This window comes from Ranitomeya imitator, chromosome 2, assembly GCF_032444005.1.
Source record: "Ranitomeya imitator isolate aRanImi1 chromosome 2, aRanImi1.pri, whole genome shotgun sequence".
Classification (NCBI taxonomy): Eukaryota; Metazoa; Chordata; class Amphibia; order Anura; family Dendrobatidae; genus Ranitomeya; species Ranitomeya imitator.
In genome coordinates, this window is record NC_091283.1 from 421,928,983 (window position 1) to 421,940,282 (window position 11,300).

The 11,300-nt window shown below is 47.1% G+C and overlaps 1 non-coding gene across 1 annotated transcript; it reads left to right on the plus strand.

The window, feature by feature from the left end:
• Positions 1-7,641: 7,641 nt before the first annotated feature.
• LOC138668135 (U2 spliceosomal RNA) lies at positions 7,642-7,829 on the plus strand. Its single transcript, XR_011319098.1, has one exon. It is a non-coding gene; the product is annotated as a U2 spliceosomal RNA (small nuclear RNA).
• The last annotated feature ends 3,471 nt before the right edge of the window (positions 7,830-11,300 follow it).

An 11,300-nucleotide genomic window follows, 5' to 3' on the forward strand; every position in this document is an offset into this window, starting at 1 on the left:
AAGGTACGAAATCACAAAGTCGAAGCGGGCAAAAAATAACGACCAACGGGCCTGTCTAGGATTCAAGCGCTTGGCAGACTCGAGATAAGTCAAGTTCTTATGATCAGTCAATACCACCACGCGATGCTTAGCTCCTTCAAGCCAATGACGCCACTCCTCGAATGCCCACTTCATGGCCAGCAACTCTCGATTGCCCACATCATAATTACGCTCAGCGGGCGAAAACTTCCTGGAAAAGAAAGCACATGGTTTCATCACTGAGCAATCAGAACCTCTCTGTGACAAAACCGCCCCTGCTCCAATCTCAGAAGCATCAACCTCGATCTGGAACGGAAGAGAAACATCTGGCTGACACAACACAGGGGCAGAACAAAAACGACGCTTCAACTCCTGAAAAGCTTCCACAGCAGCAGAAGACCAAATAACCAAATCAGCACCCTTCTTGGTCAAATCGGTCAATGGTTTGGCAATGCTAGAAAAATTACAGATGAAGCGACGATAAAAATTAGCAAAGCCCAGGAACTTTTGCAGACTTTTCAGAGATGTCGGCTGAATCCAATCCTGGATGGCTTGGACCTTAACTGGATCCATCTCGATAGTAGAAGGGGTAAAGATGAACCCCAAAAATGAAACTTTCTGCACACCGAAGAGACACTTTGATCCCTTCACAAACAAAGAGTTAGCACGCAGGACCTGAAAAACCATTCTGACCTGCTTCACATGAGACTCCCAATCATCTGAGAAGATCAAAATGTCATCCAAGTAAACAATCAGGAATTTATCCAGATACTCACGGAAGATGTCATGCATAAAAGACTGAAACACAGATGGAGCATTGGCAAGTCCGAACGGCATCACTAGATACTCAAAATGACCCTCGGGCGTATTGAATGCAGTTTTCCATTCATCTCCTTGCCTGATTCTCACCAGATTATACGCACCACGAAGATCTATCTTAGTGAACCAACTAGCCCCCTTAATCCGAGCAAACAAGTCAGATAACAATGGCAAGGGATACTGAAATTTAACAGTGATCTTATTAAGAAGGCAGTAATCAATACACGGTCTCAGCGAACCATCCTTCTTGGCTACAAAGAAGAACCCTGCTCCCAGTGGTGATGACGATGGGCGAATATGTCCCTTCTCCAGGGATTCCTTCACATAACTGCGCATAGCGGCGTGTTCGGGCACGGATAAATTAAATAATCGACCTTTAGGGAATTTACTACCAGGAATCAAATTGATAGCACAATCACAATCCCTATGCGGAGGTAGAGCATCGGACTTGGGCTCTTCAAATACATCCTGATAATCAGACAAGAACTCTGGGACCTCAGAAGGGGTGGATGATGAAATCGACAAAAATGGAACATCACCATGTACCCCCTGACAACCCCAGCTGGATACCGACATGGAATTCCAATCAAATACTGGATTATGGGTTTGTAGCCATGGCAACCCCAACACGACCACATCATGCAGATTATGCAACACCAGAAAGCGAATAACTTCCTGATGTGCAGGAGCCATGCACATGGTCAGCTGGGCCCAGTATTGAGGTTTATTCTTGGCCAAAGGTGTAGCATCAATTCCTCTCAATGGAATAGGACACCGCAAAGGCTCCAAGAAAAACCCACAACGTTTAGCATAATCCAAATCCATCAGATTCAGGGCAGCGCCCGAATCCACAAATGCCATGACAGAAAACGACGACAAAGAGCATATCAAGGTAATGGACAGAAGGAATTTGGACTGTACAGTACCAATGACGGTTTTTTTGGCACGAGCTGGGGAGACACCGATAAAATGACCAGTCTGCCCACAGTAAAAACATGCTCCCACACCACGACGAACCACAGACAACCCCATTTGAGAAACAACTCCTCCCACCTGCATGGGTTCATCCACTTGCTCAGGTGTGTCCTCCTCCCTAGCAAGGACTACCGGAGGCACATTAGGTGTATGTCTCTCCCTCAAGCGTCTATCTACCCGGATGGCAAGGGACATGGCAGCCTCCAATGACCTGGGGGCGGCATACTGCACAAGAGCATCCTGCAACCTTGGAGACAGACCCTGCCTAAAATGGCTCCTAAGGGCAGGGTCATTCCACTGTGTGTCAGTGGCTGGCCCATCTCCTAAACTCCGAGCAGTAATCCTCAGCTGGCCTAGCCCCCTGCTTGATTTTACGCAGTCGGGATTCTGCCAGGGAGACGCCATCAGGGTCCCCATACACAAGCACCAAGGCCGCAAAAAACTCGTCCACTGACCATAAAGATGGAGAACCGGCCGGCAGGGAGAAAGCCCAGGATTGGGGATCCCCCTTAAGAAGGGAGGTTATAATCCCCACACGCTGTTCCTCACTCCCTGATGAACGAGGGCAGAACCTGAAGTAAAGTTTACAGGCTTCCTGAAAAACCAAAAATTTATCTCTCCCTCCAGAGAACCTGTCAGGAAGAGATATCTTGGGCTCTGTGTTGTGAATTCTGTGGTCGAGCTCCCTCCTGTGGTCATGAGTGGTACTTCGGCTGGTTCTGTCTATGAGCTTCCTCTGGTGGATGTGAGTGGGGCTGCGGCTTCTGAGTTTCCTTCCTCAGGTGACGAGGTTAAGTCGTTAGGTGCTGCTCTATTTAACTCCACCTAGTTCTTTGTTCCTTGCCACCAGTCAATGTTCCAGTATTGGTCTTGCTCTCTCCTGGATCGTCTTGTGGCCTGTCTGCCCTGCATAAGCTAAGTTCTGCTTGTGTTACTTTTGTTTGCTATTTTTTCTGTCCAGCTTGCTATATTGGTTTGTCTTGCTTGCTGGAAGCTCTGGGACGCAGAGGGAGCACCTCCGTACCGTTAGTCGGTGCGGAGGGTCTTTTTGCGCCCTCTGCGTGGTTGTTTGTAGGTTTTTGTGCTGACTGCAAAGCTATCTTTCCTATCCTCGGTCTATTCAGTAAGTCGGGCCTCTCTTTGCTAAATCTATTTCATCTCTGTGTTTGTATTTTCATCTTTACTCACAGTCATTATATGTGGGGGGCTGCCTTTTCCTTTGGGGAATTTCTCTGAGGCAAGGTAGGCTTATTTTTCTATCTTCAGGGCTAGCTAGTTTCTCAGGCTGTGCCCGAGGCGCCTAGGTCTGGTCAGGAGCGCTCCACGGCTACCTCTAGTGTGGTGTGATAGGATTAGGGATTGCGGTCAGCAGAGTTCCCACGTCTCAGAGCTCGTCCTATGTTATTAGTAACTATCAGGTCACTTTGTGTGCTCTTAACCACCAGGTCCATTGTGTTTCTGAACCACCAGTTCATAACAGTCTCCGCTGAGCAGGCTCCACTGCGACAGGAGAAGAATGGGAGACCGCAGCGGAGACGGCCCGAGATTCCCCCTGTGCAGAGGCGGGAACTTGACCCCTAACAGTGACTTTCACTGGAGAAGGTATTCATCAACAGGTCTGTAACCAAATCATGTCCCCGGATGCTATTTTCCTGGAAAAACCCTGACCTTAAGGGAGTTAGATTTGCCATCCATGAATTGGAAGAGACCAGGCTCTTAATTGTAAAAATCTATTCCCCCCACATGCAAGAGTGTGAAATTGGAAGATACCTGCTTGGTTTCTTCAAAAAAGTTAATTGTTTGGGAAATGTTTTGAATGAGTGTGGCATTTGGACCTCCAAATGGAAGTACGTGGTAACCTGTGTAAAAAATGCCTCAAAACCTGGAGGAGTGCAATTACTGGCAGCTCGTTTTAAAATTGGCAAAACGAATGGCGACCTCTATTTTAACGGCATGCCCTCTTTTTATAGGAAATGTAAGATTTATGGGCATTCGAATTGTGACACTACCTGTGCTAAATGTGGGAGCCAGGATCATAAAACTGAGCAATGCCAGAAAGAGAGTGCATGTACAAATTGTTTTGAAAAAGGGCACTCATTTTCCTATTGTCCTAACAGGAACAGCCCAAAAGGAGCGCAACCTGAGCAGGAGCTGCCTCCGGCCCCCCGCCAACCCTCAGCTGGTTCTGCTGTCCCCGAGCCAATGGAGGATGAGGAGGAGTCAATGGATGAGTCAAATGAGGTAACGGATACAGGTGAGGATGGCTTTACAGAAGTGAGGAACGAGAAAGCGAGACGCAGGAGGGAGCGGCAGAAGGAGAGTAGGCAGCAGAAGGGAGACCCCGCAGAGGGTACAACTGCATTTGCCAAAAGCCAACCCTCGTCTCTGCAATCTCCCGGGACGGCTCAAGGGCGCGATAAATCGGATGCAAAAAGGCGGAAACTCCAGAGGACGACAGGCAATGCATCAAGGGAAGTACCCCCACAGGAACCCACTGATGAGTTTCACCTGTCTTTCACTAGGGGGACTTGTCAGGGAGTCACAAAAACATTGAACTTTAGGAAGGCAAAGTTTGAACAGCTTAGAGATGCCCTTAATCTGGTAGACTGGGACAATATCCTCAGAAATGAGAATACAGATAATAAATGGGAAATGTTTAAGAACATCCTAAATAGGCAGTGTAAGCGGTTTATACCTTGTGGGAATAAAAGGACTAGAAATAGGAAAAACCCAATGTGGCTAAACAAAGAAGTAAGACAGGCAATTAACAGTAAAAAGAAAGCATTTGCACTATTAAAGCAGGATGGCACCATTGAAGCTCTAAAAAACTATAGGGAGAAAAATACTTTATCTAAAAAACTAATTAAAGCTGCCAAAAAGGAAACAGAGAAGCACATTGCTAAGGAGAGTAAAACTAATCCCAAACTGTTCTTCAACTATATCAATAGTAAAAGAATAAAAACTGAAAATGTAGGCCCCTTAAAAAATAGTGAGGAAAGAATGGTTGTAGATGACGAGGAAAAAGCTAACATATTAAACACCTTCTTCTCCACGGTATTCACGGTGGAAAATGAAATGCTAGGTGAAATCCCAAGAAACAATGAAAACCCTATATTAAGGGTCACCAATCTAACCCAAGAAGAGGTGCGAAACCGGCTAAATAAGATTAAAATAGATAAATCTCCGGGTCCGGATGGCATACACCCACGAGTACTAAGAGAACTAAGTAATATAATAGATAAACCATTATTTCTTATTTTTAGGGACTCTATAGAGACAGGGTCTGTTCCGCAGGATTGGCGCATAGCAAATGTGGTGCCAATATTCAAAAAGGGCTCTAAAAGTGAACCTGGAAATTATAGGCCAGTAAGTCTAACCTCTATTGTTGGTAAAATATTTGAAGGGTTTCTGAGGGATGTTATTCTGGATTATCTCAATGAGAATAACTGTTTAACTCCATATCAGCATGGGTTTATGAGAAATCGCTCCTGTCAAACCAATCTAATCAGTTTTTATGAAGAGGTAAGCTATAGACTGGACCACGGTGAGTCATTGGACGTGGTATATCTCGATTTTTCCAAAGCGTTTGATACTGTGCCGCACAAGAGGTTGGTACACAAAATGAGAATGCTTGGTCTGGGGGAAATTGTGTGTAAATGGGTTAGTAACTGGCTTAGTGATAGAAAGCAGAGGGTGGTTATAAATGGTATAGTCTCTAACTGGGTCGCTGTGACCAGTGGGGTACCGCAGGGGTCAGTATTGGGACCTGTTCTCTTCAACATATTCATTAATGATCTGGTAGAAGGTTTACACAGTAAAATATCGATATTTGCAGATGATACAAAACTATGTAAAGCAGTTAATACAAGAGAAGATAGTGTTCTGCTACAGATGGATCTGGATAAGTTGGAAACTTGGGCTGAAAGGTGGCAGATGAGGTTTAACAATGATAAATGTAAGGTTATACACATGGGAAGAGGGAATCAATATCACCATTACACACTGAACGGGAAACCACTGGGTAAATCTGACAGGGAGAAGGACTTGGGGATCCTAGTTAATGATAAACTTACCTGGAGCAGCCAGTGCCAGGCAGCAGCTGCCAAGGCAAACAGGATCATGGGGTGCATTAAAAGAGGTCTGGATACACATGATGAGAGCATTATACTGCCTCTGTACAAATCCCTAGTTAGACCGCACATGGAGTACTGTGTCCAGTTTTGGGCACCGGTGCTCAGGAAGGATATAATGGAACTAGAGAGAGTACAAAGGAGGGCAACAAAATTAATAAAGGGGATGGGAGAACTACAATACCCAGATAGATTAGCGAAATTAGGATTATTTAGTCTAGAAAAAAGACGACTGAGGGGCGATCTAATAACCATGTATAAGTATATAAGGGGACAATACAAATATCTCGCTGAGGATCTGTTTATGCCAAGGAAGGTGACGGGCACAAGGGGGCATTCTTTGCGTCTGGAGGAGAGAAGGTTTTTCCACCAACATAGAAGAGGATTCTTTACTGTTAGGGCAGTGAGAATCTGGAATTGCTTGCCTGAGGAGGTGGTGATGGCGAACTCAGTCGAGGGGTTCAAGAGAGGCCTGGATGTCTTCCTGGAGCAGAACAATATTGTATCATACAATTATTAGGTTCTGTAGAAGGACGTAGATCTGGGTATTTATTATGATGGAATATAGGCTGAACTGGATGGACAAATGTCTTTTTTCGGCCTTACTAACTATGTTACTATGTATGTTACTATGAAGGTGGTAAACCCGAGGAGATGACCCTGGAGGAGCATGACGCCCCGCCCTCTTCAGAGATGGAGAGGGAGTCTGGGGTAGCTGCCTCAGTCATTCCTGCAACTCCGGTCAGAGGACAGCCGGCACCTGAGCTCGATTTGACTCCTCCGATTGGTCCCCTGGAGGGGGGCCAGTGGGAACTCTAGAGCAGGGAGGGGAGCCGGCTTACCTGATAAATGTGTTACCGATGATAAATGAGTTTGTCCCAGGAAATGTATTGCCATCCGAAACCTTGTCCGATGGAGAGTCCTCCGTGGCCTCTTCCCTCTTGACCGTCGGAGACAAGATCGAACCCTCCGATATTGAGAGCCCATAGCCAGCTGAGGTAAGAGTTTTTTTGGAATTTCGTTCCTTTTCTCTTTTCTCTTATGGCGGGGATTACCGGTATTTCCCTTAATGCTAGAGGGATCAAAACAAAACCCAGGAGAATTGCACTCTTTGAATTTCTGTATACCTTGACTGCATCAGTGATCTTTTTGCAGGAATGCAATATCCCACATTCTTTATATTATAATAAGTATAAAGCAGATTGGACACATGAACCCTCAATGTGGTCAGGATCTAATGAATCCGGGTCAGCAGGGGTCGCCATTCTTTTTAAAGGAAATGCTTTTATTAACTCTGTTCAGGAGGTTTTACCAGGCAGAATTTTATTGGTTAAAGCTTTTATTGACGGTTTTAAATGACAGTTTTTAAAATAAAAGCTATAAAGGAAGTGTTATGGGATGTGAGAAATGTGTATGTGTTTAAGAGAAAGAATATTGCAGTTAGGAATACCGTGAAGGTGATTTTGGGGAAGATATATGTTTGTTTTTTGTGGGATAAGAAAAGAAAGGGGGAGGTGGATGCAGAGGGAATTTGGAAGGTGAAAAAGTGGAGATACCTTGTAGATACTTCTTGATTGTTTTTTCTGTTGTTGTATTATGTTTTTAAAAAAAATGAATTTTCCAATGATGATTGAAACAGCTTGTTTTGGATTTGACGCAGCTGTTTGGATGTTTCTTTGGTCTTGGATTTCTGGACTGTAGATTTTCCCATCTGAGGGATAAAATATAAAAAAAATCTGTTCTTATCAGTTTAATATCTGATACGTCCCCTATTTGGGGACCACATATTAAATGGATTTTTAGAACAGGGAGATGGAAAAAGAGCTTGCTCTGTCCACTCCACGCATTGACCCGTTATTGCAGTATCTCCGGAACAGTGCACTCCTTCTCTGATCCGGTTTCTAAAAACAGATTGAATTGAAATCAGCGCAAGCTGTCTTTTAACCCTTTATGTGAATTTATTTCAGGCCCAAAGAAGCACATTTCCCAGGCCAAATGTAGCATTTTGCTCGATTTCGCTTGACCATTTGCAACATTTTGTGTGCCTTGCCTTGCTTTCACCTATGTATGTCAAGCATTGTATTGCATCCAATATGCAATCAATTAATCATTCAATCATTCATTCCATCTGTCTTTACTGGTTGTAACAGGTGTGTTAAGATATAGGCCTGTATTAGTCCTTTGTTACATTGTTGCAAATATACTGTGCCATCTACAAAATTAGGCCTCGTGCTGTCAGGACTTGGTGTTTAAATGGAAGTATTAAAATGAGTTGTTCTGCCATACATAATACATTTGGGACCGCATGACTTCTTTTGTAAAACATTGTGTTAGGGCTAGCGTAACGCACCAAATAATAAGATAGACTAAGGTGCGTTCGCAGCCCGGGGTCCACCGTGCAGAGATGGAACCTGCTGCCAAGTAATGACGGACTATATGGCGTAACAATGTGAATACACACACGGGTTAACTTCACCCTGTGTGAAGGAAGCGAACCCTGTTAAGTCACAGGGCCACGGTTCCGCACAAAAGAGCGCAAGCAAGGAGTCACCAAGCTCAGTCCCAAGACTTGGGATCCGAGTCCGACTAGACTACTTGCGCTCGACACCGCTAAGGGGGTGTCAGCGTAACCAAAGTAATAATAACAGATGCACGAGAGTGCATGCGGTGCCGCACTGGCGGACGCCACTAACCACCCAGGCTTGGGTCAGGAAAGCGCTGTGAAAGCGCATGGCGCCGCACTGGTGGTCACAGCAATTAGACGCTGTATGGTGTATAACGTGCTGGTAGCTAAGTCGGGCACTAGATAGCAATCACCCACTGTTAGGGCTAGCGGAACGCACCAAATAATAAGACTGATAGTGTATGGTGCGTTCGCAGCCCGGGGTCCACCGTGCAGAGATGGAACCTGCTGCTAAGTAACGACGGACTATATGGCGGTACTCATAAGAATACACACGTGGGTTAAACCTCACCCAACGTGAAGGAAGCGATCCTGTTGCGTCACAGGATCGCGGTACCGCACATAGAAGGCGAGCAAGGAGTCAGCAAACTTAACCCCAACTAGGATTGAAGTCCGATTAGACCCTTGCTGGCACAACACCTCAACTGGGTGTGTAAAGGCAACACTTATAATTAGAGCACCGAAGTGCGAATTGTGCCGTGCTGGCAGGCACCACTAAGCACCCAGACGTGTGTCAGGAAGCGCACTACTGGCGCGTGGCGCCGCACTGGCGGTCACAGCAATAGACGCTGATACGTGTGTGACACGTTGAGTGATTTGTCGGGCGCTAGATAGCAGCCATACTCCATACGCGAACAGTCATACAATAGGGTAGGGGTATTTAATGAACGACTTGCACTCACAACAAACACACGTATTCAAATGTACACTAGCGCATGGCCGTGTGGTCATGCGCAGTTTATATAATTGCAGGACAGGAAGTGGCCACAGAAACTTTGCCCTTCCAAGACCTGCCAAGAGGACCAATGGAATGCGCTGCAGAGCCAGAGCACATGACCCTCGATCTCCAATGGGAGATCTTGCTCTGGGCATGCTCAGTGTGCGCAAACAAGGACTTAGTGCCAGGGAAGTCCGCTCGCCGCTGACCAGCACTGACTTTAATGGCAGGAGCTGAAGAAGCAGCAGTAACTCTCTGTACAGAGTGAGAGCGAGCAAGACACTGGGAGCGACGTCCCTGCTGAGCAGACTCCACTGCGGCTGGAGGAGAATGGGAGACCGCAGCGGAGACGGATCGAGATTCCCCCTGTGCAGCAGAGGAAATTCGACTCCTAACATTACCCCCCCTCCTAGGGCCCCCCTCTCCTTGGGCCTCGCTGCGCTCGAAGGCAGCAATGAGCTGTGGGGCCCGAATGTTTTCAGCAGGCTCCCAAGACCTGTCCTCTGGACCATAACCCTTCCAATCCACCAAATAAAACTTTTTGCCGTGTACCACCTTGCACCCCAAAATAGCGTTCACCTCGTAATCGTCCGTAGACGAACCCGATGTCCCGGCAGATGACTCGGAAAACCGGGACATGTATACGGGTTTCAAGAGGGACACATGAAAGGTGTCGGTGATACCCAAGCGTGGAGGAAGAGCCAGGCGGTAGACCACAGGATTAACCTGTTCGAGAACCTTGAAGGGACCCAAGTAGCGAGGAGCAAACTTAGTGGACTCAACTCGCAGCCTGATGTTACGGGCGGAGAGCCACACCAAGTCGCCAGGGGCAAAAGTCGGAGCGGGGCGCCGATGAACATCGGCGGAGGACCTCATTCTCTCCTTGGAGGCCCGAATGGCATCCTGCGTGTGATCCCAAATGTCCCGTGCCTCCACAGCCCAGTCTGCCACCCTGGGATCAGCAGAAGACACAGGCATGGGCACAGGAACACGCGGATGCTGGCCGTAATTTAAGAGGAATGGAGTCTGACCGGTGGAGTCGGCTACGGCATTGTTAAGTGCAAACTCTGCCCACGGTAGCAAGGATGCCCAGTCATCCTGTCTGGCAGAAACAAAATGTCGCAGATATGTGACCAAGGTCTGGTTGGCCCTTTCTACCAACCCATTCGTCTCGGGATGATATGCCGAAGAGAGATTTAACTCAATACTGAGTAGACGACATAGCTCCCTCCAGAATCGAGACGCAAACTGGGGACCCCGGTCACTAACAATTTTGTCTGGCATACCGTGTAAGCGAAAGATATGCTTGATAAACAAGACAGCCAACGCCCGTGCAGATGGTAGCCGTGGAAGAGGCACCAAATGCACCATTTTGGAAAAATGATCGGTGATCACCCAGATAATGGTGCAATTACGAGACTTGGGTAAGCCAACCACAAAGTCCATCCCGACCATCTCCCAGGGCCTGTCAGCCACGGGCAGAGGATACAGCAAACCAGCTGGCCGTTGCCGAGGAGTCTTGTTCCTGGCGCAAGAGACACACGCCCGAACGTACTCCGCGACATCACGAGCCATATGCGGCCACCAGTATGTCCTCGCCAGTAACTCTGATGTCCTTTTAGTACAAAAATGTCCACCCACTCTGGACGAGTGCGCCCAAGAGAGAACCTCCGGTCGCAAACTAGATGGAACAAAAGTCTTGCCCGGGGGCACAGACTCCAGCAAAACCGGGGCCACGGTTCTCAAACTCTCGGTGGGGACAATAAGCCGAGGCTCCTCCTCCTCCTCCGCAGATGACACAACGGAGCGAGAGAGAGCGTCGGCCCGAATGTTCTTCTCCCCAGAAAGGAAATGGAGGGTGAAATGAAACCGGGAGAAGAACAAGGACCATCTGGCCTGGCGAGAATTCAACCGCTGAGCTGTCTGCAGATACAACAAATTTTTGTGATCTGTGAAG